Source organism: Hyla sarda, chromosome 9 (assembly GCF_029499605.1).
Source record: "Hyla sarda isolate aHylSar1 chromosome 9, aHylSar1.hap1, whole genome shotgun sequence".
Taxonomy (NCBI): domain Eukaryota; kingdom Metazoa; phylum Chordata; class Amphibia; order Anura; family Hylidae; genus Hyla; species Hyla sarda.
In genome coordinates, this window is record NC_079197.1 from 130,354,578 (window position 1) to 130,379,611 (window position 25,034).

Genomic DNA, 25,034 nt, shown 5'->3' on the forward strand with positions numbered 1-25,034 from the left:
TTCACGGAGATTCGAAGTGTCTTCGAGGAACCTGACCGAGCCTCTTCTGCCGAGACTGCCCTGCTGAACTTGGTCCAGGGTAATTCTTCTGTTGGCGAGTACGCCATCCAATTCCGTACTCTCGCCTTCGAATTGTCCTGGAATAACGAGGCCCTCTGCGCGACCTTTAAAAAAGGCCTATCTAGTAACATCAAAGATGTGCTGGCCGCACGAGAAATCCCTGCTAACCTGCATGAACTTATTCATCTTGCCACCCGCATTGACATGCATTTTTCCGAAAGGCGTCAGGAGCTCCGCTAGGATATGGCCTTTGTTCGCACGAGGCAGTTTCTCTCCCCGGCTCCTCTCTCCTCTGGTCCACTGCAATCCGTTCCTGTGCCTTCCGCTGTGGAGGCTATGCAAGTTGAACGGTCTCGCTTGACATCTCAAGAGAGGACACAACGCCGCATGGACCGCCGCGAGAACCTTTGCCTGTACTGTGCCAGTACCGAACATTTCTTGAAGGATTGTCCTATCCGACCTCCACGTCAGGAAAGACGCACGCTGACTCCGCACAAAGGTGAGACAGCTCTTGATGTGAACTCTGCTTCTCCACGTCTTACTGTGCCTGTGCGGATTTCTTCTTCTACCTTCTCCTTCTCAGCTATGGCCTTCTTGGATTCCGGATCTGCAGGAAATTTTATTTTGGCCTCTTTCATCAACAGGTTCAACATCCCGGTGACCAGTCTCGCCAGTCCCCTCTACATCGCCTCTATTAATAATGAAAGATTGGACTGTACTGTAAGTTACCGCACGGAACCCCTCTTAATGTGCATCAGACCCCATCACGAAAAAATTTAATTTCTGGTCCTCTCTAACTGCACTTCGGAAATTCTTCTTGGATTACCGTGGCTTCAACGCCATTCTCCAACCCTCGATTGGACCACCGGGGAAATCAAGAACTGGGGTACTTCTTGCCACAAGGACTGTCTTAAGCCTGCTCCCTGTACTGTCAGTAAAGACCCTGTGGTTCCTTCGATATCTGGTCTCCCCAAGGCCTATCTGGATTATGCTGATGTTTTTTGCAAAAAACAAGCAGAGACTTTGCCTCCTCACAGGCCTTGACCTCCTCCCTGGTACTACTCCACCCCGGGGCAGAATCTATCCTCTGTCTGCTCTGGAAACACAAGCCATGTCGGAGTACATCCAAGAGAATTTAAAAAAGGGGTTTATCCGCGAGTCTTCCTCCCCTGCCGGAGCTGGATTTTTTTTCATTTCCAAAAAAGACGGCTCCTTACGCCCTTGCATTGATTACCGCCGACTTAATAAAATCACTGTAAAAAAACGCTATCCCCTACCTCTTATCTCGGAACTCTTTGATCGCCTACGAGGCGCCCACATCTTTACCAAGCTGGACTTAAGAGGTGCATATAATCTCATCCACATCAGGGAGGGGGACGAGTGGAAGACCGCATTTAACATCAGAGATGGACACTTTGAATATATGGTTATGCCCTTTGGGCTTTGCAACACCCCTGCCGTCTTCCAAGACTTTGTAAATGAAAATTTTCGTGATCTTCTATATACCTGTGTTGTGGTTTACCTAGACGATATTCTGATTTTTTCTGCTAACCTAGAAGAACACCGCCAGCATGTCCGCATGGTTCTTCAGAGACTTCGGGACAATCAATTATATGCCAAAATGGAAAAATGTCTCTTTGAATGTCAATCTCTCCCCTTCCTAGGATACTTAGTCTCTGGCCAGGGACTACAGATGGACCCAGATAAACTATCAGCCGTATTGGATTGGCCACGCCCCTCCGGACTCCGTGCTATCCAATGTTTTTTGGGGTTTGCCAATTATTACAGACAATTTATTCCGCATTTTTCCACTATTGTGGCTCCTATCGTGGCCCTAACCAAGAAAAACGCCAACCCTAAGTCCTGGCCTCCTCAAGCGGAAGACGCATTCAATCATCTCAAGACTGCCTTTTCTTCTGCTCCCGTACTCTCCAGACCGGATCCATCTAAGCCCTTCTCGCTGGAGGTAGACGCCTCCTCGGTGGGAGCTGGAGCAGTACTCCTACAAAAAAATTCTTCCGGGCATGCTGTTACTTGTGGTTTCTTTTCTAGGACATTTTCTCCGGCGGAGAAAAACTACTCCATTGGTGATCGAGAACTACTGGCCATAAAATTGTCGCTTGAGGAATGGAGGCACCTGCTGGAGGGATCCAAATATCCAGTTATTATATACACTGATCACAAGAATCTCTCTTATCTTCAGTCTGCCCAACGGCTGAACCCTCACCAGGCTAGGTGGTCGTTGTTCTTTGCCCGTTTTAACTTTGAAATTCATTTTCGCCCTGCTGACAAGAACATTAGGGCTGATGCTCTCTGTCGTTCATCGTATGCCTCTGAAGTGGAAGCTTCCCTGCAACATATTATTCCGCCGGACTGCCTGATCTCCACTTCTCCAGCTTCCATCAGACAAACTCCTCCAGGGAAGACCTTCGTCTCTCCACGCCAGCGCCTCAGGATTCTCAAGTGGGGACACTCCTCACACCTCGCAGGCCATGCTGGCATCAAAAAATCCATCCAGCTCATCTCTCGATTTTATTGGTGGCCTACCCTAGAAGCGGATGTTGTTGATTTCGTGCGGGCTTGTACAGTCTGTGCCCGGGACAAGAGCCCTCGCCAGAAGCCTGCTGGTATCCTCCATCCTCTGCCTGTTCCTGAACGACCATGGTCTCAGATTGGTATGGACTTTATTACTGACTTACCTTTATCCCATGGCAACACAGTTATTTGGGTGGTCGTTGATCGATTCTCCAAGATGGCACATTTTATCCCTCTTCCAGGTCTTCCTTCTGCGCGTCAGTTGGCGAAACAATTTTTTATACACATTTTTCACCTTCATGGGCTGCCCACGCATATCGTCTCGGATAGAGGCGTTCAATTTGTGTCTAAATTCTGGAGGGCCCTCTGTAATCAGCTCAAAATCAAATTAAACTTCTCGTCTTCTTATCATCGCCAATCCAATGGGCAAGTAGAAAGAATTAATCAGGTTCTGGGTGACTATTTGCAACATTTTGTTTCCTCCCACCAGGATGACTGGGCAGATCTTCTACCATGGGCCGAATTCTCGTACAATTTCAGAGTCTCTGAAACTTCCGCTAAATCCCCATTCTTCGTGGTGTACGGCCGTCACCCTCTTCCCCCCCCTTCTCACTCCCATGCCCTCTGGTTTGCCCGCTGTTGATGAGGTGACTCGGGACTTCTTCGCCATATGGAAAGAGACTCAAAATTCTCTCTTACAGGCTTCATCCCGGATGAAAAAACATGCCGATAGGAAAAGAAGAATTCCCCCCATTTTTTCTCCCGGAGACAAAGTATGGCTCTCCGCCAAGTATGTCCGCTTTCGTGTCCCCAGTTATAAACTGGGACCACGTTATCTTGGTCCTTTCAAAATCAAGTGCCAAATCAACCCTGTCTCTTACAAACTCCTTCTCCCTTCTTCTCTCCGTATTCCCAATGCTTTCCATGTCTCTCTCCTTAAACCACTCATCCTTAACCGCTTCTCTCCCAAAGTTGTTTCTCCCACTCCAGTTTCCGGGTCCTCTGACGTTTTTTCGGTGAAAGAAATTCTGGCATCCAAGATGGTCAGAGGTAAAAAAAAATTTTGGGTTGATTGGGAGAATTGCGGCCCAGAGGAGAGATCATGGGAACCTGAGGACAACATCCTGTACAAAGATCTTATCCTCAAATTCTCAGGTTCCAAAAAGAGGGGGAGACCCAAGGGGGGGGTACTGTTACGCCGAGTGCTCCGGGTCCCAACTCCTCCCCGGAGCGCTCACAGCGTTCTCCTATTCGCAGCGCCCCGGTCAGACCTGCCGACCGGGTGCGCTGCGATAATGTTCCCAGCCGGGATGCGATTCGCGATGCGGGATGCGCCCGCTCGCAATGCGCATCCCGACTCGCTTACCAGACCCGTTCCCCGTCTGTGTTGTCCCGGCGCGCGCGGTCCCGCTCCTTAGGGCGCGCGTCGGGTCTTTGCGATTTAAAGGGCCAGTGCGCCACTGATTGGCGCATGAGGTTTTAATCAGTTCCTTCACCTGTGCACTTCCCTACTTATACCTCACTTCCCCTGCACTCCCTTGCCGGATCTTGCTGCCATTGTGCCAGTGAAAGCGTTTCCTTGTGTGTTCCTAGCCTGTGTTCCAGACCTCCTGCCGTTGCCCCTGACTACGATCCTTGCTGCCTGCCCTGACCTTCTGCTACGTCCGACCTTGCTCTTGTCTACTCCCTTGTACCGCGCTTATCTCAGCAGTCAGAGAGGTTGAGCCGTTGCCGGTGGATACGACCTGGTTGCTACCGCCGCTGCAAGACCATCCCGCTTTGCGGCGGGCTCTGGTGAATACCAGTAGCAACTTAGAACCGGTCCACCGACACGGTCCACGCCAATCCCCCTCTGGCACAGAGGATCCACCTCCAGCCAGCCGAATCGTGACAGTCTGAAAGGAGTCTGTAGGAGAGGAATAAAAGATTTATAATTAGAGTAGAGACAGATCATCTAGGCCGGTGCCTTTCCATACTGGATTCATTAAGGGCACACTCAAGTTCTAAAGGAGTAATTGGCTTCACTAACTGAGAGATCATCTGCTGGGGGAGGCTAGGTAGACCGGACCGCCATAGGTAATCATCATAAATAGGAGAGGCAGGATCAGTGCAGGGCCCAAAGGGGGAGGAAGAGAGGTTGCACAGAGAAGAGTACTTAGCCCCTTAGATAAGGCCCAGCTAATGCCAGGGTACGCTTGTGTGCTTTTTCAAGTTCGGCAATTTTTAAGACCAAAGCAGATATCTGGGCTTCGAACTCCTTCTTGAGGAAAATACAATGCTTAATGAAAGACACCCTAATAAAACACTTATGAGCCAAATATATGAGCCATAGATAATAGATGGCAAAACCTTAGGTGCAGAGTTAGAAGTGAAGAAGTGCTCCATATCAAATCACCAATAGATCTTGATAGAGTCTCTTGTTCATCCTCCAATGCAAACTAGGTGGAGGAGAGGAAAAAGCTCAAGCTGTAAAAAGAGATTAGAGCGTGATCTGAGGAGATGGAAATTGTAAAAAGAAAAAAGCCAGGTGCTCAGTCTGAGGTTGGCTAAGTTATGAGTGGAGGGTGCAGGAAAAAATGTGATCTGCTGTGGCGCTGCCTTTTGGAGATCGAGATAAAAGTCCAGTCGAATTCGGTAGAATCTCATTTATTAGTACAATAAAAATGAGATGACAGACATGCAAGACACATTTCGGGGGTAAGTTCCTCCTTTCTCAATTGCAGATATATTGTCTATGTACATACAGTAAAATGGCATTTAAATAGAGAAAAAGGCGCTAAAAACAAAAGGTCAGGGTCGGCCCAAAATGAAGCGGGATGTTGTATCTTATTTAGATAAAAACATGTCTGGATGCCATTGTGCTTGATAAAACCACATTCAATTAGGACATAAATTCTCACACTAAAATGTATTGGTTTGCATACTCATTGTTAAAAAATGTTTACGCCACACCATGACCACTACTATTACCACTTACTAATACTACTTCAATATTGTTATTGAATAAAAATCACTATACAAAGTCAATATTCCCTTAAACAGTGACCACATAATGTAGATATGAGCTGTACACAGGCGCTGCAGTTACATACAGTTGCATATAGTGGGTGTCTTCTCTAATCGGAGTCATTCATTTTTATTTTTATTTTCCATCTGTCCTGGGTCATCATAAGGACTTCTCCCGATCACAACTCCTCTTCACTGAATCTGTTAAACATTTTAAACAGTGGACATACCTGAGTCTGAGACTAGGTGAGTTACTAATAACATTTTCCCACAATGCAACACATTTCACAGGCGGGGCCGCTTCCTTAGACAAACATTTTAGGTTCCTTGCTACAGCACAATCCTTACCTCTATACAAACCCCTATATGTATTACACTGCCCCATATAGTACTAGGCCCCCATTTAGCATTATGCCCCCTTACAGTAGCTCCATAGATAATTAGGCTGTCTTACATTACCCCCATAGATTATTAGGCCCTCTTGCATTGCCCCCATGAATTATTGGATCCTCTTACATTTGCCCCATAGAATATATATATATAAAAAAAAACACACACCATTCACCTCTACTTTGTTCCTCCACCGTTCCTGTCGCTCCTCTTCTCATTCAGGTTCCTGTGCTGACAGCATTATGCAGAGATTCTGCTGGACAGGAAGCCCAGCCTGGAGTGACAGGGTACTTCACGTCACATCAGCCATTGCTGCTTACTTTCAACATTATGTGCTTCTTAAAAGAGCACTCAGTGTTGAAATTTGCGGTACCCAGTGATTTGGGACTTGTTTCCCGGTTCCCTTGGCGGCTCCCACCCCTTCAACTGCAGACCATGTCGCCAGGGGTGGAACAGGCCCGCTGTTGAAGAGCCTGGTTATGTAACTGCAGGGACCGTGCCGCTATGGTTCCTAGCATGGAGGTTACTGGCCGGGTGCAAGCCATAGAGCTGTACAACATTTTGGTTTAACAGTGTACCAGTGCAACATCTTTACTACTGGCCACAGTACATAGCTCTATGCAGTTTGTGTAGAGCTGTATACGGCAACTGACACAGGGAATCCATGCCATCACAGATACAGTAATCTAGGGATTCTTTATGCATTCTAACATAGCATGCTTTGAAAGGGGTAGGGACATCTGTGCTTTATGCATTCCCAGTTTACTGTTAAAAGATTATCCAAATCGGGCACAGAATCGGTTATTTTCAGGAGGCCATCCATTCCTAAGGGCCTTCAGAGTTTAGACTCTGCAACTTGCATTTAGGTGGTACACCAGGCAGGTGGAAAAATAAAATGTAACTTCCTTGCACCGCCACTGCCGCCTCTGTGTCCCACCCCAGCCACTGATTGGCTGAGCGGCAACATCTGGCTATGATAATGATCCTGGAAGTGCACCACATCGAGGCTCAGTTACAGAGGTCGGAAAGCGAGGAAAAGTATGTCTTTATGTTTTATTTTTTCCCACCTGCCTGAAAAAGTAAATATCCTAGCTGGAAACCACCTTTAATTATGGTGAACTGGGTGCCAAAAGGTAGGGCTTCTGAACATCTTATTAAAGCTAACACCTCCACATACGCTCCCTTCCTGGGGACTGCCATACAGGAGATCGCTTGAGTCCCAGCGGTAGGACCCCCACAATCAGACACTTATACGCTAGCCTTTGGATAGGGGATAAGTGTTCCTGCACTGGAGTACTCCTTAACTTCAGACACAGTGTGACAGGACAGTGCTGGGGAAAGGGCAAGTTTGAGATATAACCCAGGCTTTCTGGTCTATCTAATCTGGTACTGTATATATCTTGAACAATAGCACATTTTGGGAGAATTTATCAAAGGTGGTGTGGGTGAACATTTTTTTTCACACCTTTAAAGCATACTTGTAAGATCCTACAAAAAAACACAACTGTTATATGTTACTCAGCACCTCATCCTGATCATGTACATGTAATTTTTATGTCTCTATCACCTATATTTTTCACTAAAAATAGCATATTACAGCTGCTCAACCTCAATGTCTTTTCAATAGTGTCAAAGGGAGGGTGCGTGTCCTTCTCTTGCCTGCACTGTGGTGACTCCTCCCCCTCCCTCACTCTGCTGACTTACTGCTCTCAGAGGAGCCTGGCAGCCCTGTCCTCTCTGGATTTATGTTGTACACACACACAATGATTACTCGAGATTGCCTGTACTGTACCACCAAAGACAATATGGTGAGTGTATAACTTACATCTTCCTATGTCATATGTGTCATCCTTTGCCAGTCCTGTAATGCTGGTACTTGTAGTTTTGGAACAGTTGGAGGTACAGTGTTTGGATTACACTTTTTTTTTTTTACAGCAGTGTTGCCTTCAGCTGTGTGCCTGAAGCTTTTGCAAAACTACAACTCCCAGCATGCCCAGACATCCTTTCCTGTCCAGGTATGCTTGGAGTTGTAGTTTTGCAATAGCTGGAGGCACATGTTTGGTAAAGCTCTGTGTTACAGCAGTGCAGCTGCAGGCTGTGTTCCTCCTGCAGCCTTGTCAATCAGCCATCTCGTGTTCATGACCCTTGATCACGCTCATGCTGCTGTGGAACTTATCAGTGTCCCAGGAGGTATGAGGACCCCTAGTGGTGGAATTTTTGAAGGCAGCTTTCTTTAATAAAATGTTTTTTTTTTTTTTTTTTTTTTTTAAAGAAGTATATTAGAAAAAATATAGTTTTGCCAAGATGTACAACATATAAAACTGTTTTTATGTCTGACAGTGCCCATTTAAGTTGTGTAGTGGTAATATGTAAGTGAGCCAAATTTATAAAATGGTTGCATATGATAAATATGGGCCTGGTACATTTTTTTTACATTTTGACTTTTTAGAAATGCTGACCACAGCCAGTATTGTAAGCCAGGTCTGGGCTGGTGTAGAGTTGGGACAAATTGAAAGCTTTGCAACAAGTCTTACATGATAAATTCATAGCTACTGCAAAAAGTTAACCAGACTATGGCACTGCTACACAATTTTACAAAAAGCATCAAAAGCCACAATGAAAAGTGTCTAAACACCAACTGCGACACATCAACACCAAATAAAAAGGGAAAAACCAATGATAAATTGGGGGGGGGGGGGGGGCGGATATTCAAAGAATTTAGTGCCACTTATTTTGCACCTGATTCAGCGCCCTGATAGCCAATGAGGGCATGTGATGAGGGCATGGTTAGGCTTTTGTGCTATTAGCAAAGTGTCGCAGCTAATACCAAGTATACCTGGTGTTAAATGATTTGCTGTTTGTGCTATTTGCCCCAAATTTTCAAAAGCCCAAACACACTTCTGAAAATGAGGCACAGTTAACACTCTTTGCGGTGCAAAATAAAAAGCCCTAAGAACACAAGTTTTTGAATATTCCGCACATTGTCTTTTTTTAGGGTGCATTCCCACACGGCGTATACGCAGCGTATTTGACGCTGCACAAAATTTACGGCAGCAGCGGGAAATACGTTACGTATTCCTTGCTCACTATACACACAGGGCTTTCCGGCGGCAGCCCTATGCGTGTAGTGAGTTTTAGAGGTGGGGCCGTGTGCAGGCGTGACTGTGACGCGCGGGTCCGCCTCCAAAACTCACTGCACACATAGGGCTGCCGCCGCAAAGCCCTGTGTGTATGGTGAGCAAGGAATGTGCAGCGTATTTCCCGCTGCTGCCGTAAATTTTGCGCAGCATCAAATACGCTGCGAATACGCCGTGTGGGAACACACCCTAAATGGTTCTTTTCTATTTTATCCAGGTGAGCAGCCTTCTCTCAGATGCACAATGACGACATAATTCTATGTAGCCAGCAGGCTTGAGTATTCTGACCAGATTTTCCTTATGTGAGTCTTAAAGCTGAGACATTTCTGTGTATACAAAGTTAAAGGGGTACTCCGGTGAAAACCTTTTTTCTTTTAAATCAACTGGTGGCAGAAAGTTAAACAGATTTGTAAATTAATAAAAACCTATAGCTTATGCCTCTAGGACCTCACCAATGGTGCATAATGGTGTGGACAAAGATGGATGTAACAGCGTTTGTTCAAAAATTGTTTTAATTCAGATAAAATGTAATATATATATAAATAAAATCGTAGCAAAATATCACATTACACTGGCATTGATCTAATGAAAAACTCACTGTGCCCTAGTGAGGTATCAAAAATTGTGTGAATTAATATTAAGTAAGTCCATAAATCTGCAGATAAAAAAATACAAATAAAAATACCAATATAAAAATAAGTCCAATATAAAAATAAAAATAAGTCCGTAAAAAATGTGTGATTATTGAACATAAAGTCAATGAAAAAATTAATATAAAAGAGTGAATAATACAGAATATCTCTCACCACTGCTTCTGGCTTGGTCTGTTGTGATGGATAGATGGCAGCCTCATAATCCTTGTGTGCCCCAACAGATGGAAGGGGGGCACAGATTGGTAGATCTCCCTTAGCAGCCCCGTTAGCAAGGGGGCGCAGATGTTACGTGTCGTAGGCTCCGATGGCAGGGGAGCAAGTGGCAGTTGCAGCGCTCGGGACCTCGTTCACTTGTCGGTCCAGCACAGACGGCACTAGTCTGGCACTCCGGCAGGAGTGTCAGTCGGCTCAAGTGTGACAACGGGTCTGCTGATGATGGTGTTCTGGGAGCAATGGATGGTCTGGGATTGGCGTCCCACGTGGAGGCAAAAGGTGAGGCTCTGAGATGCAATGGTTACAGCCAGGCAGGGCGGAGTAAGGCAGGTATGACTCCTCTATTGCCGAGGTATTTGCAGATGGACGTTGATGATAACTGTGTGAATAGTGCCAGGTTTCTAAACGCGTTTCGGGGTACTGGGAAACAAAGACCTCCGACCCCTTCCTCAGTAGAAATGTGTATTACTTCTATTAAAAAATCTTAATCCTTCCTGTACTTATTAGCTGCTGAATACTACAGAGGAAATTATTTTCTTTTTGGAATTCTCTCTGATGACATCACAAGCACAGTGCTCTTTGCTAACATCATTATAATAATAATAATATCTCTTTATTTATTGTTGTCATTAGTGGGATTTGAACCCAAGGCCCCAGCACTGCAAGGCAGCAGTACTAACCACTGAGCCACCATGCTGCCCTTAGCATATATCTGCTATGCACAGTTGCTAAAATGGACAGAGATGTCAGCAGAGAGCACTGTGCTCGTGATGTCATCAGTGTTCCAAAAAGAAAGGAATTTCCTCTGTAGCATTCAGCAGGTAATAAGTACTGGAAGGATTAAGATTTTTTAATAGAAGTAATTTACAAATATGTTTAACTTCTGGCATCAGTTGATTTAAAAGAAAAAAGGTTTTCACCGGAGTACCCCTTTAAGCTTTCCCATTGTATTAGACCATGACTTTATATTCAAGCAATGAACGAGATTTTCAGCTCACCCTCAATGGCCCCAGAGCGCACGGACTGTGCAAGGCGGCACCACTTCAATAGGAACAGAGAATGGAATGTCCAGCGCAGATGGTCGTGCAAAAGATAAAAGTCTTAATTGATAAAAAGCCATAACAGGAGTGAAGGTAACGCGTTTCAGGTGCGTTAGCACCCTTAGTCGTACATGAATAAAACCACAAGTGTCTGTATTATTATAGGGGAAATGACGTGACTCTCACAGGTAGGCGGCAGGTAAAATTTATTACATAGCCGTCCTCCTGGAGACCATATTTTAACCCTTTACAATCAATGTGGATATACACAATTTAAAATACAAGAATAAATATAAGACAAAAAAACGCAATATGATGCTTGTACATTATACGGAGAATATATGAATTATATAAGTAGAATAACATATTAAATTCACCAAAGAAACAAGCAACATAATTGCGAGAAAGCGCACGTCACAGTCTGTCAATCTGAATACATGCCTAAGCAATATGAGTAGATTTAATGCTAGATAAATGTACACTAAGAAAAAGGGCAAAAAGGGGCAAAAAAAGGTATGATGCTAAATGTTTAGATTGTGGAAATAAATAAACCACAGAACAAACAATAGAAAAACCACCTACATATGAGTCTCAAGTATAGCTGCGGAGTGCAGGAAAAAATTATCTTCCTGGCGCTCACCCAAGGATGGTATATAAACCGATGCGGACAGCAAATAAAATAAATAAATTATTTATTCTCAGCGCTTGTGGACTACGTGTGTCACGATGCCGGCTGGCAGGAGGTGGATCCTCTGTGCCAGAGAGGGATTGGCATGGACCGTGCTAGTGGACCGGTTCTAAGTCACTACTGGTGTTCACCAGAGCCCGCCGCAAAGCGGGATGGACTTGCTGCGGCGGTAGTGACCAGGTCGTATCCACTAGCAACGGCTCAACCTCTCTGACTGCTGAAGATAGGCGCGGTACAAGGGAGTAGACAGAAGCAAGGTCGGACGTAGCAGAAGGTCGGGGCAGGCAGCAAGGATCGTAGTCAGGGGCAACGGCAGGAGGTCTGGAACACAGGCTAGGAACATACAAGGGAACGCTTTCACTGGCACAATGGCAACAAGATCCGGCGAGGGAGTGCAGGGGAAGTGAGGTATACATAGGGAGTGCACAGGTGAACACACTGATTAGAACCACTGCGCCAATCAGCGGCGCAGTGGCCCTTTAAATCGCAGAGACCCGGCGCGCGCGCGCCCTAGGGAGCGGGGCCGCGCGCGCCGGGACAGGACCGATGGAGAGCGAGTCAGGTACGGGAGCCGGGGTGCGCATCGCGAGCGGGCGCCACCCGTATCGCGAATCGCATCCCGGCTGGAGGCGGTATCGCAGCACACCCGGTCAGTGGATCTGACCGGGGCGCTGCGGGAGCGAGAGTGTAGCGAGCGCTCCGGGGAGGAGCGGGGACCCGGAGCGCTCGGCGTAACAACGTGTTTCGAGGGGTGGGATCCCCTCTTTGTCAGGTCCTGATGAAGAGAGGGTCCCACCCCTCGAAACGCGTAGTCCACAAGCGCTGAGAATAAAGAATTTATTTGTTTTATTTGCTGTCCGCATCGGTTTATATACCATCCTTGGGTGAGCACCAGGAAGATAATTTTTTCCTGCACTCCGCAGCTATACTTGAGATTTCCCGGACCGTCCCTGCATGCAACCAGAGACTGGAACGATCCAGGCTGCACCCCGACTCTGCACCCAAGTACTGGGCATTCAAGCTACTAGAGGTGTTGTGCTCTTAGCATAACACCATCAGGTGAGCAGTTTTGTATTTGTTGCTATAGGTAACCACTGCTCTACCAGAGTAACGGCACATGTTCTCGGTGCTTTTGTCTGTTTATATATTTCATATTCTGCATACCTACATATGAGTCCCACATACAAATATGCATATAAAGTATATATGAAACAATTTGCATAGTAATAAGTAAGCATTTACATAAAAAATATTTATAAAGCGGTTCACATGATAATAAATAAAGAAATTCGCATGAAACAATCTACCTCTTTATCAAAAAATGAGACTCATAGGGGGTAAGGGAAGTGACCAAAAACAAATGAAAAACAAACAAATAATGTAAAATAACATCATGCTGTTCGTTCAAACCTTGAGGTGTCCTGGTTCCAAGTTTTATAATCCAAAACACCTCTCAGTAAAGCAACTTTTGTTTATGGTTGCCACCATGTTTTGGCAAAAAAAACTTTTCAATTGCAGATCTCCACCGTGGTGTTGGGCACAATGTAGGGATACCGCAGATACATTCCTGGAATTAAAGTGAGGGATGTCAGATAGATGCTTTCTAATGCGTGTTTTAAGGCTGTTGGTGGTGCATCCAACATTCTGCAATTTACACGTCACACACGACAGGAGATAAACCACATATTTTGTATTACAATTAATATACTGTTTGATGTTGTAAGTGGCTCCTGTCGTGTACGACGTGATCACAAATGTGGTGAATATTGGGCACTATACTGCGTGGAGAAAACTACTGCATTGGGGGTAACTCTGTCGTTGTGTTTGAAATGTTAAACCCTAAGTAGATCGTCTTTACTCTTAGATAGAGCAATTCTTTTAGCGCGGTCTAATGACCACTGGGGGTACCCTTTATGATGTAAACGTTGAGATAGTGTTTCAATTTCAGTGGAAAAATCTTGAATGCTAGTACAATTACGTCTGGTTCGAATGGCCTCTCCTATTGGGAGATTGTCGATAACATGAAGAGGGTGACAAGAACGCGCATGTAAAGTTGAATTTACTGTGGTATCTTTGCGGCAAGTGGTAGAAATTTTTTTTTTAAGTTCTGTATCAGCCCTCAGAGTTAAATCAAGAAAGGACACTTTTTGAAAAAAAAATGATTGACAATCTGATATTTATATGGAGTGGAGACAAAAATGATATTGACTTATTTGAAGGATTTCTCAACTCAAACACATGTCATTTACAATTTACAGTCAATGTACCTGCCATACCAATGTATTTTATATTTAAAAACATGACCAGATAGAAATGAGGATTTTTTTTTGAAAATTAGGAATAACACTATCTTGTGAATTAGAGGGTTCATGCATATGTTGTAGCTCAGATAAAGTACATAATTCTGAAAAGGAACAATTCAATCAATACATGTTCAGCATTAATATGTGTGTTTGGCAGATTAACATTAGCAACCTCCAGTGTATTATCATTAGAAGTATCAACCAAAAATTCTTCCTCGCATGCACTAAAAAATTTTTTTTATATAGTTTGGACATTTATGCATGCGGTGATACCACAGATGCTTGTTTATTTTTGTTAACATTTGTTAAATGGGAAAAGGGGGATAATTCAAACTTTTATCAGGGAAGGGGTTAATTCACATTAATTAACTTTTTTTTTATAACAATTTAACAACTTAAGGACTCACGGTTTTTCCATTTTTGCAATTTCGTTTTTTCCTCTTCACCTTTTAAAAATCATAACCCTTTCAATTTTGCACCTACAGACCCATATGATGGCTTTTTTTTTTTTGCACCACCAATTCTACTTTGTAATGACATCAGTCATTTTACCCAAAAATCTACAGCGAAACAAAAAAATAAAAATAAATCATTGTGCAACAAAATTGAAAAAAAAAAAAAACACCCCATTTTGTTAAATTTGGGGGCTTCCATTTCTACGTAGTGCATTTTTGTAAAAATGACACTATCTTTATTCTGTAGGTCCATACGATTAAAATGGTACCCTACTTATATAGGTTTGATTTTGTCTTGCTTCTGGAAAAAAATCATAACTACATGCAGGAAAATGTATACGTTTAAAAATGTCCTCTTCTGACCCTTATAACTTTTTTATTTTGCCGCGGGAAGGTCCTTATGTGCCTCCTCGGCGTCCGATCTGTGGCTCGATGCTCCCAGCCATCCATGTAAGCTGGAGCAATCCAGCACAGATAACACTGATCAGTGCTATGCTATGGCATATCATTGGTCAGTGTATGCAATCCAAGGATTGCATGTCATAGTCCCCTATGGGAACTAAAATAGCGCTAAAAAATAAGTTAATAATTAACCCCTTCCTTTATAAATGTATCACCCCCCTTTTCCCATAAAAAAATGTAAACAAAAATAAACAAACATATGTGATATCGCCGCGTGCATAAATGTCCGAACTATAAAAAAATATGTCAAACTGTACGGTCAATGGCGTACACGTAAAATTCCAAAGTCTAAAATTGCATATTTTGGTCACTTTGTATACTTTGTATACCTAAAATTTTTTATAAAAAGCGATCAAAAAGTCCCATAAAAAAAATGGTACCGATAAAAACCTAAGATCATGGCGCAAAAAATTAGCCCTCACACCGCCCTATAAACGGAAAAATAAAAAAAATATAAGGGTCAGAAGAGAACAATTATAAACATTCTAATTACAAACAAGTAAAACAAGATCAAACCTATATAAGTTGGGTATCATTTTAATCGTTTGGACCTACAGAGTAAATATAAGGTGTCATTTTTTAACAAAAAGTGCACCACTTAGAATTGGAAGCCCCCAAATGTTACAAAATGGCATTTAAAAAAAAATATTTTTCTGCTGGTTTCACCATAGATTCGGTGGTGAAATGATTGACAGCATTACAAAATAAAATTGGTGGTGCAAAAAACAAGCCCTCATATGGGTCTGTAGGTGGAGAATTGAAAGCATTATGATTTATAGAAAGCGAAAAAACAAAAGTACAAAAATGAAAAATGGCTCCGCACTCAAGGGGTTAATTTTTGTGGGATCATGGAGAAAACAGCATTTTGAAGGGTTGTCAACACCCATGAGGAAGTCACCATAGAGTGACAGAACGTGTGGTTCTGTCCTGCTATACCATCTTCAGCTGCTGCTCCGTTTGTGGTTCGCTACCCTTTATTATTTATCCACAGTCAAGCTATTTTTCTATGCATATTGGGTATCATTTTATTTGGCTTTGTCTTATATTTAATATTGTGTGGCTTGGAATAGCAGCTTTGTTATATCTATTATCTTTGCAGGACTGGGGGACAGGGGGTTCATGGCCCCTCCCCAGGTTTGTGCCTTTGCTCTTTAATGAGCATTTTTAAGTGATTTTATATGTGCTGTCCTATACAGTGATGTTATATTGTACTTGTTGGGTACATTTTGTTCAAAATTGTTAATAAAGATGAATTTGATTATTATACTTTGTTTTGGGTGTGCACCTTAAGCAGCGATTTCTTTTCTTTTTGATGTACTTAAATTATTGTGTCTCTAAACCTTTTTTTATTTTTTATGAAACTTTTATGACAGGAACCGTAGTGATCTTAAACTTATGATTCTTTAAGTGATTCCATATTACGTCCTTAAAGGGGTACAAAAATGTTTTTATCACCTGGCTCCAGAAAGTTAAATAGATTTGAAAATGACCTCTAATAAAAAATCATAACCCTTCCAGTACTTAGCTGCTGTATACTACAGAGGAAGTTGTGTAGCTCTTTTCTGTCTTACCACAGTGCTCTCTGCTGACACCTCTGTCTAAGTCAGGAACTGTCCAGAATAGAAGCAAATCCCTATTGCAAACCTCTCCAGCTCTGGACAGTTCTTGAGACGGACAGAGGTGTCAGCAGAGAGCACTGTGGTCAGATTGAAAAGAACTACTCAACTTCTTCTGAATCATACAGCAGCTGATAAGTACTGGAAGGGTTAAGATTCTTTAATAAAAGTAATTTACAAATCTGTTTAACTTTCTGGCACCAGTTGATTTGAAAAACATTGTTTTCCACCTGAGTAAACTTCGGTTTACTGGTGCTCATAGGTTGTGCTAATGAACAGGCTGGGATGTAGTGAGGGATTTGTGTGTGTGTTTTTTTTTTTATATATATATATATGTTTATATTAAAAAGATTTATTGAAAATGATCACACAAAAAAATTTCAGGGGTGGCCAAAGTTGCTCAATAGAAGAGCCACTTTCAATTCGACTTCAGATGCTTGAAAGCCACAAGACAAGCACATACAGTGTGGAGAACAAGTATTTGATACACTGCAGGTTTTCCCACTTACAAAGCATGTAGAGGTCTGTCATTTTTATCATAGGTAATCTTCAACTGTGAGAGACTGAATATAAAACAAAAATCCAGAAAATCAAATTGTATGATTTAAAAAAAATAAATGTATTTGCATTTTATTGCACGACATAAGTATTTGATACATCAGAAGAGCATTACCTAATATTTGGTACAGAAACCTTTGTTTGCAATTACAGAGATCAAACATTTCCTGTAGTTCTTAATCAGGTTTGGGAAAAGTAAAAAGGAGAAAAAAAGATGGGAGAGGACAGCATCTCGCGTAATTCTGTGGGATAATCCCAAGCCGCGAACCCTAATATCAGTTACATTCACCTGGGGGTATATTTTGGTATGTGCATATCACCCTTCCATTTGGGGTCAGATGATCTCGGGCAGCAGACTGCAAGATTCGGCCAGGTACTCAGTCTGAGGTCAGCAGGTTACATAGAAGAAGGTGCAAAAAGAAAATGGTGGTCTGCTGTGGCGCTGCCTCTTGGAGATTGAGGTTCAAGTTCAGTCACATATGGTAGAATCTCATTTATTGGTACAATAAAAATTAGATAACAGACATGCAAGACGTGTTTTGGGGGTAAATTTCCCCTTTTTCAATTGCAAAGAACTTTTTACCCTCGAAACACACCTTCTTCTTAATCAGGTTTGCACACACTGCAGCAGGGATTTTGGCCCACTACTCCCTACAGACTGTGGCTGGGCAATACGGACTTTCATCTCCCTCCAAAGATTTTCTGTTGGGTTCAGGTCTGGCTAGACACTGGCTAGGCCACTCCAGGACCTTAAGATGCTTTTTACAGAGCCACTCCTTCATTGCCCTGGCTGTGTGTTTCGGGTTGTTGTCATGTTGGAAGACCCACATGACCCATCTTCAATGTGCTTACTGAGGGAAGGAGGTTGTTGGCCAAGATCTCGCAAAACATGGCCTCATCCATTCTCCCCTTAATATGGTGCAGTAGTCCTGTCTCCTTTACCACATGACCTTCTCCCATTCCTCCTCTGGATCATCCAGATGGTCATTGACAAACTTCAGATGGGCCTGGACATGCACTGGCTTAAGCAGGGGGACCTTGTGTGAGCTGCAGGATTTTAATTCATGACAGTGTAATGTGTTACAAATGGTTCTCTTGGAGACTATGGTCTCAGCTCTCTTCAGGTCATTGACCAGGTCCCTGCCATGTAGTTCTGGGCTGATATCTCACCTTGCTCATGATCCTTGATGCCACACGAGGTGAGATCGTGCATGGAGCCCCAGATCAAGGAAGATTGTCTGTCATATTAACCTTCTTCCATTTTCTAATAATTGCGCCAACAGTTGTTGCCTTCTCACCAAGCTACTTGCCTATTGTCTAGTAGCCCATCCCAGCCCTGAGCAGGTCTACAATGTTATATCTTACACAGCTCTCTGGTCTTGGCCATTGTGGAGAGATTGGAGTTTGTTTGATCGAATGTGTAGACAGATGTCTTTTATACATGTAATGAGTTCAAAGGTGCAATTAATACCGATAATGAGTGGAAAACAGGAGAGCTTTTTAACAACACAGATCGTATATTTACGTCCCGCGCCGGCTCCCATGATATAACGCGTGGTCACGCGGTGACCCAGCGTCATATCGGGTCGGTCCCAGCGGCCATCAACGGCTGGAACCCGCGGCTAATACAGAACATCACCGATGGCGGTGGTGCCCTGTATTAACCCTTCAGATGCGGCGATCAAAGTTGAACGCCGCGTCTGAAATGAAAGTGAAAGTATCCCGGCAGCTCAGTCGGACTGTTCGGGACCGCCACGATTTCATCCCGAACAGCTTATAGGAGACCGGGAGGATCCCTACCTGCCTCCTCGGCGTCCAATCGGCGAATGACTGCTCCGTCCCTGAGATCCAGGCATGAGCAGTCAAGCGTCGATAACACTGATCAATGGTATGTTAATACATACCAGTGATCAGTGTAAAAGATCAGTGTGTCCAGTATTTTAGCCCCCTATGGGAGCTATAACACTGCAAAAAAAAAAAAAAGTGGAAAAAAAAGTGTTAATAAATGTGATTTAACCCTTTCCTTAATAAAAGTTTGAATCACCCCCCTTTTCCCATAAAAAAAAAACCTGTAAATAAAAATGTAAATAAAACATTTGTGGCATCGCCGCGCACGTAAATGTCCAAACTATAAAAACATATTGTTAATGAAACCACACGGTCAATGGCGTACACGTAAAAAAATATTCCAAAGTCCAAAATAGTGTATTTTTGGTCACTTTTTATACCATTAAAAAATGAATAAAAAGCGATCAAAAAGTCCAATCAAAACAAAAATGATACCGATAAAAACTTCAGATCATGGCGCAAAAAATTCGCCCTCAAACCGCCCCGTACGCAGAAAAATTAAAAGTTATAGGGGCCAGAAGAGGACATTTTAAACATATACATTTTCCTGCATGTAGTTACGATTTTTTCCAGAAGTACGACAAAATCACACCTATATAAGTTGGTCCGTATGGACCTACACAATAAAGAGTGTCATTTTTACCGAAAAATTCACTGCATAGAAACGGAAGCCCCCAAAAGTTACAAAATGGCATTTTTTCTTCAATTTTGTCGCACAATTATATTTTTTTTCCGTTTTGCCATGGATTTTTGGGTAAAATGACTAAGGTCACTGCAAAGTAGAATTGGTGGCGCAAAAAATAAGCCATAATATGGAGTTTTAGGTGTAAAATTTAAAGGGTTATGATTTCTAAAAAACTGAAAAACGCGGAGACCTTAAGGGGTTAAAGGGGTGAAAATCTTAAAAGGAAAACTGTCAGCTAACCCCCCCCCCCCTCTGCACTAACCAGCGGTACTGGCTGGTAGTGCAGGGGACGCTGATCAGTTTGGTCCTTACCGTGCCCGGATCCGCCATGCCGTTCCCCCGTAATCTTCTATTTTCTGAATATGCAAATGGGGTGCTAACTTGGCACTCTGACGTCAGTTCCGCTGGCAGCATTGACGCCCAGCTTCATTACAGAGTGGGGAGAAGAGGGAGAGGCGGAGGGAGGGGAGGAATATTGATGAGCTGAGTTAGCACTTCATTTGCCTATTCTGAAAATAGAAGAAGATTATGGCGGATCCAGGCACTGTAAGGACCAAACTAATCAGCATCTCCCGCACTAGTACCGCTTGTTAGTGCGGGGGGATAAAGCTGACAGTTTTCCTTTAATGGTTAGTAGGGGATCAAATGCTTACGTCATGCAATAAAATGCAATTATTATAATTTTTTATTTATCATACAATGTGATTTTCTTCATTTTTGTTTTACATTCTGTTTCTCACAGTTGGAGATTACCTATGATAAAAATTACAGACCTCTACATACTTTGTAAGTAGGACAATTTCCAAAATCAGCAGTATATTAAATACTTGTTCTCCCCCCTGTAAAAGGCATGTGAAGTAAATTTCTTATTAAAATTCTATTCTAGATTTATTTTAAGCCTAGGTTTGACTGTACATAAAAATAAGTATGCTCAGGTCCATTCTTTTTCAGATGTATTCACTGTTGGCATAAATATATTCCCAGATTTCAGTGGAGAATTTATAGGACATCAGAGAGATTGAAACTTTTTAGCTCAGAATCCTAAACTCTTAAAACTACTAGAAGCATGACACATCAAGACTATTTCACCAAGACACGTGCTTAGTATGCCACCTGGTGGCGAAACAAGTAAATGTCCTCTCTCTTTTTTCTAATTTTCTGTATTCCCAAAATCAATTGCAAGAACTCTTACCAGTATATGGATTTTCAATTCAATAAAGTGAAGACTTGTGCATTTAGAATATATGCGGCTTACATTACAGGGATTGTCCAGGTAGAAATGTCTCTTGTTACGTTCCCTGCAGCCCCAAGAACATATACAACAGTACTTCCTGCCTGGATAACCCTTAAATTATATACTTATGACAGGAATCTTATCTAAGACTAATGTCCAGTTTTAACCCCTTAAAGACATCCCGTTTTTACCTTAAAGGAAAACTGTCACATATTTTCTCCCGCACTATCCACAGGCATTGGTGGATAGTGCGGGAGACGCTGATTAAAACGAGCCCTACCTTGATCTGATCCGCGCCACCGTTCGCCCGCAATTGTAGTTTTAATCTCTGTGTATATCCTGCTGTAACTGGCAAAGGCGGGGCTTCTGCGGGCTAACGGACACTGACGTCAACGCCGCTCATGAATATTCATCGCTCCTGTTCTCCCTCTCTTCGCTGCTCCTAACCAGAGGGAGGGATGAATATTCATGAGTGGCGCGAGCGGCACTGACGTCAGTGTCAGTTAGCCCACAGAAGCCCCGCCTTTGCCAGTTACAGCAGGATATACACAGAGATTAAAACTACAATTGTGGGCGAACGGCGGCGCGGATCAGACCAAGGTAGGGCTCGTTTTAATCAGCGTCTCCCGCACTATCCACCAATGCCTGTGGATAGTGCGGGAGAAAATATGTGAATTTTCCTTTAATGACCGGGCCCAATTTAGTTTTCAAAAATGTGTCTAGTAAGTGGTAATAACTTACATATGCCTTTATAGAGTGACATGATTCAGAGATAGTTTTTTTGTGACCTACTGTATGTTATGTTCATTCAGTAGATCAGTATGATTATGGAGATACCCAATGGATGTTCTTTTTTTGTGTTGCCATTTTCTGTTTTTCATCCAACACTATTGTGGTAGGGCTTATTTTCTGCAGGACGAGCTATACTTTTAATTGGTACCATTTCTGCGATACATGCTACCCTTTTCTCCTCTTTATTCCATGTTTTGGAACAAAATATGCGATTCTTGTGCTTTTTTTTTGCCTATTATGTATAGGTTTAGGCGTGTGCTCCGTGCAACAGACCAAAGAGCAGTGATCGCAAAATGAAGATAGAAAAGATGGCAACTCACTGGAAAATCGTGCGGCTTTATTCTCGAGACACAGCGGGTACAGCAGGTACACAATAGAGCAACGTTTCACCAATTGGCTTCTTCCGGCTCACTTTATTGGGAAAGGGTTTTTATTTTATTTTTTTACACTTTTTATCTCTATTGAAAAACCTTTTATTTTTATACTTTTCATTTTTTACTTGTTATACTATGCTGCAGTACATCTTAACTGCAGCACAGCATAACTGTCAGGACTACTAGCCTGTGGCTGGACCTCATAGATTGCCGGAAAAGGTAGACAGGAGGCCATCTGCTGGCCGCCTGCTGCCATGGCGACCAAAAGGACAGGATTGCCATTGGTGAACAGGGGGAGCCCTCTCCCCATCAATCCTATAAATGCTGTGATCAGGCATAGGTCCAGTTGCACAAACATGTCAGCAAATGTGATGTATGCATACGTCCTGGGGAGGGAAGGGGGTTAGTTACACACACTATAAAAACACATTGGGGGAGATTTATCAAAGGATTTAGACTGGTTTTTCCTGTCTAAATTTGTCGCACAGAAAGTCACAGTCTAAATATGTGCGACTTTTGCTCTAGAGGATTTTTAGAACATGATGCATTCTAGTCTATTTTAGACGGAAATGCATTGGCAAATGCATTGGTGCTGAATTTATCAAAAGCGACTTTTCAGCGACAAGTCACATCGGCTGAAAGTACGCCGAAATGTCTGACCATGTTGGAGCAGGTTTAAATAAATACAGTCTAAAGTATAGATCCCGAAGTCTGTGCACAGAATTTATCAAGAGCCATGCGCCATTTGATAAATTAGGCGCACAATGGTCCGGCCTAACGCTCTGTAGTTTGGTCTATATTGATGCGGGACATAGACAGCTTTGATGAATATCCCCCATTGTTTCAGGTAGGCCAATACAATGACCTAAATTGGTCTCTCTAATATCAGCGTCATCTCCCCTCTATATTTCTCTATACCCCCTACCAAGACTATTTTCACATAGATTGTAAAGTAGGGCCTTCACTACTCTTGTTTAAATAACCAACATGTATGTCTGTAATAGCTGATTTGTCTGTATATGTAGCTGCAACATTGTAAATGTTGTTATTGAGCATTAGCTTTCTCAGTCCTCTGCTTCTTACCAGAGTTACCAGAACTTGCAGTCCTATACTACAAACAACTATTAGGGAATGACCCTGAGTCAATATAAGGCCATTCATTATTTAAGAAGTAATGCTGATATCCATTTTCTGCAATAAGAGCCTGACCTCTTTAGGGAATTATTTCCATTACATTTTCAAGCAAGGCAGCAGACATGCACGTCAATTTGGAAAAAAAGAACATTAGCATGGGTGGACCCTGTTAGGTGATCATGTCTGGCTTGCAGTCGACATTCTTGCACAGACAATTTCATATTCACCAAATCATTTACTATACCTTACCTTCAGTAGGGCTGTGTCATGGTTTTCCCCCAAACTCCTGCCAAAAAGTTATCTCTTCAATGAATGGAATAGTCACTGACCAAACTATTTAGAACAGCCAAGCATTCCTTCTAACCAAATCTTACAATTGTCAGTATAAGCTGGATTTTCAAGTAGTATTTTTGGTCTTATTTTTGTACCAAAACCAGGAGTGGATTCAACACACTTCAAAAAAGTGCTAATTTTTCCATTATAGCTTCTATCTTTGTCTGTTCCACTCCTGGTTTTACACCAAACACTGACCAAAAGAAGACTGTGTGAACCCAGCCTTGGAGTGAAAAATATTTCCAGGTATTTATATATAAAGTTTATGTATTGAAATGCAGCTAAAGGGGGTAGACAACACTCACCGTAATGCGCTTGCTTCATAGTCATTCAACACTTCAGAACATACATTTATGTCCTAGTGTGTAAGTCCCAGGCGGTAAAAGTGTGTATTTACAATCGGCCATCGTCTAGTTCAGTGGTCTTCAACCTGCGGACCTCCAGATGTTCCAAAACTACAACTCCCAGCATGCCCGGACAGCCGTTGCTGGGAGTTGTAGTTTTGAAACATCTGGAGGTCCGCAGGTTGAAGACCACTGGTCTTGTTGTTAAAGGACTTGTACATGATTTAAAGAAAAAAAACTAAACAAAAACATAGCTGCTCTCTTGCAGCTCAGTATAGCTGCTGGTATTGCAGCTCAGTTCCATTGAAGTGGCAGGTGATGTGCTGTTTTTGGAAAAACACTTTTTTTATGCTGATAACCCATTGAAAAGGCTGTGGACACCTTTTCAAGAAATTTATTTTTGGTTAAATTCTTTCTCGGATGCAAAATAAAGCAACTTCCTAAATCCTAATTTCCTATGATTTAGCAGCTACTCAGAGGACGATAGTATAAAGCAGACAGACTTTATGCTCTCCCAGTGTTAGAGGACAGGATGAAAGTTACACTTCAGCTCGGATTGTGGACAGGGATGAGTTAAAACCCTTGAAGGACAGCTTTATACAGACTGCTTTGTATGTGCTTTCCTTACTTTCTAAAGTGTGTACGGAAGAATCATATTGGCTTTGTACAAGTGTACACAGAAAACAGCTCATAGAAAGCTGCAGATGCTGTTGAAGAGAAACGAAGCAAATTTTTTTTAATAGAAACTCATGGAAAAAAAACAAGAATGAAAGTACCGTATTTTTTGCCGTATAAGATGCACTTTTTCTTCCCCAAAATTGCGGGGGGGGGGGGGAAGTTGGTGCGTCTTATATTGCCATCAACCGCCGGGACCCGTGGCTAATACAGGACATCACAGATCACGGTGATGCCCTGTATTAACCCGTAAAAGGTGACTGCCGCGTCTGAAGGGAAAGTGACACTAACCCGGTTGCTCAGTCGGGCTGTTTGGGACCGCGGCGGTGAAATCGCGGCATCCCGAACAGCTTACAGGACACCGGGAGGGACCTTACCTGCCTCCTCGGTGTCTGCTCCGTGCCGGGAACCCCTGCATGGCGGCGCTCTCCTTCGACGTCATCACGTCGTCGCGCACGCCGTCCCATCATCCAATAGGAGCGGCGTGCGTAGCGACGTG

General features: G+C 43.0%; 1 protein-coding gene across 1 annotated transcript in view; it reads right to left on the reverse strand.

The window, feature by feature from the left end:
* Positions 1 to 25,034, reverse strand: part of DOCK11 (dedicator of cytokinesis 11) — a 428,541-nt gene that overhangs the window by 403,009 nt on the left and 498 nt on the right. The window lies entirely within an intron of this gene.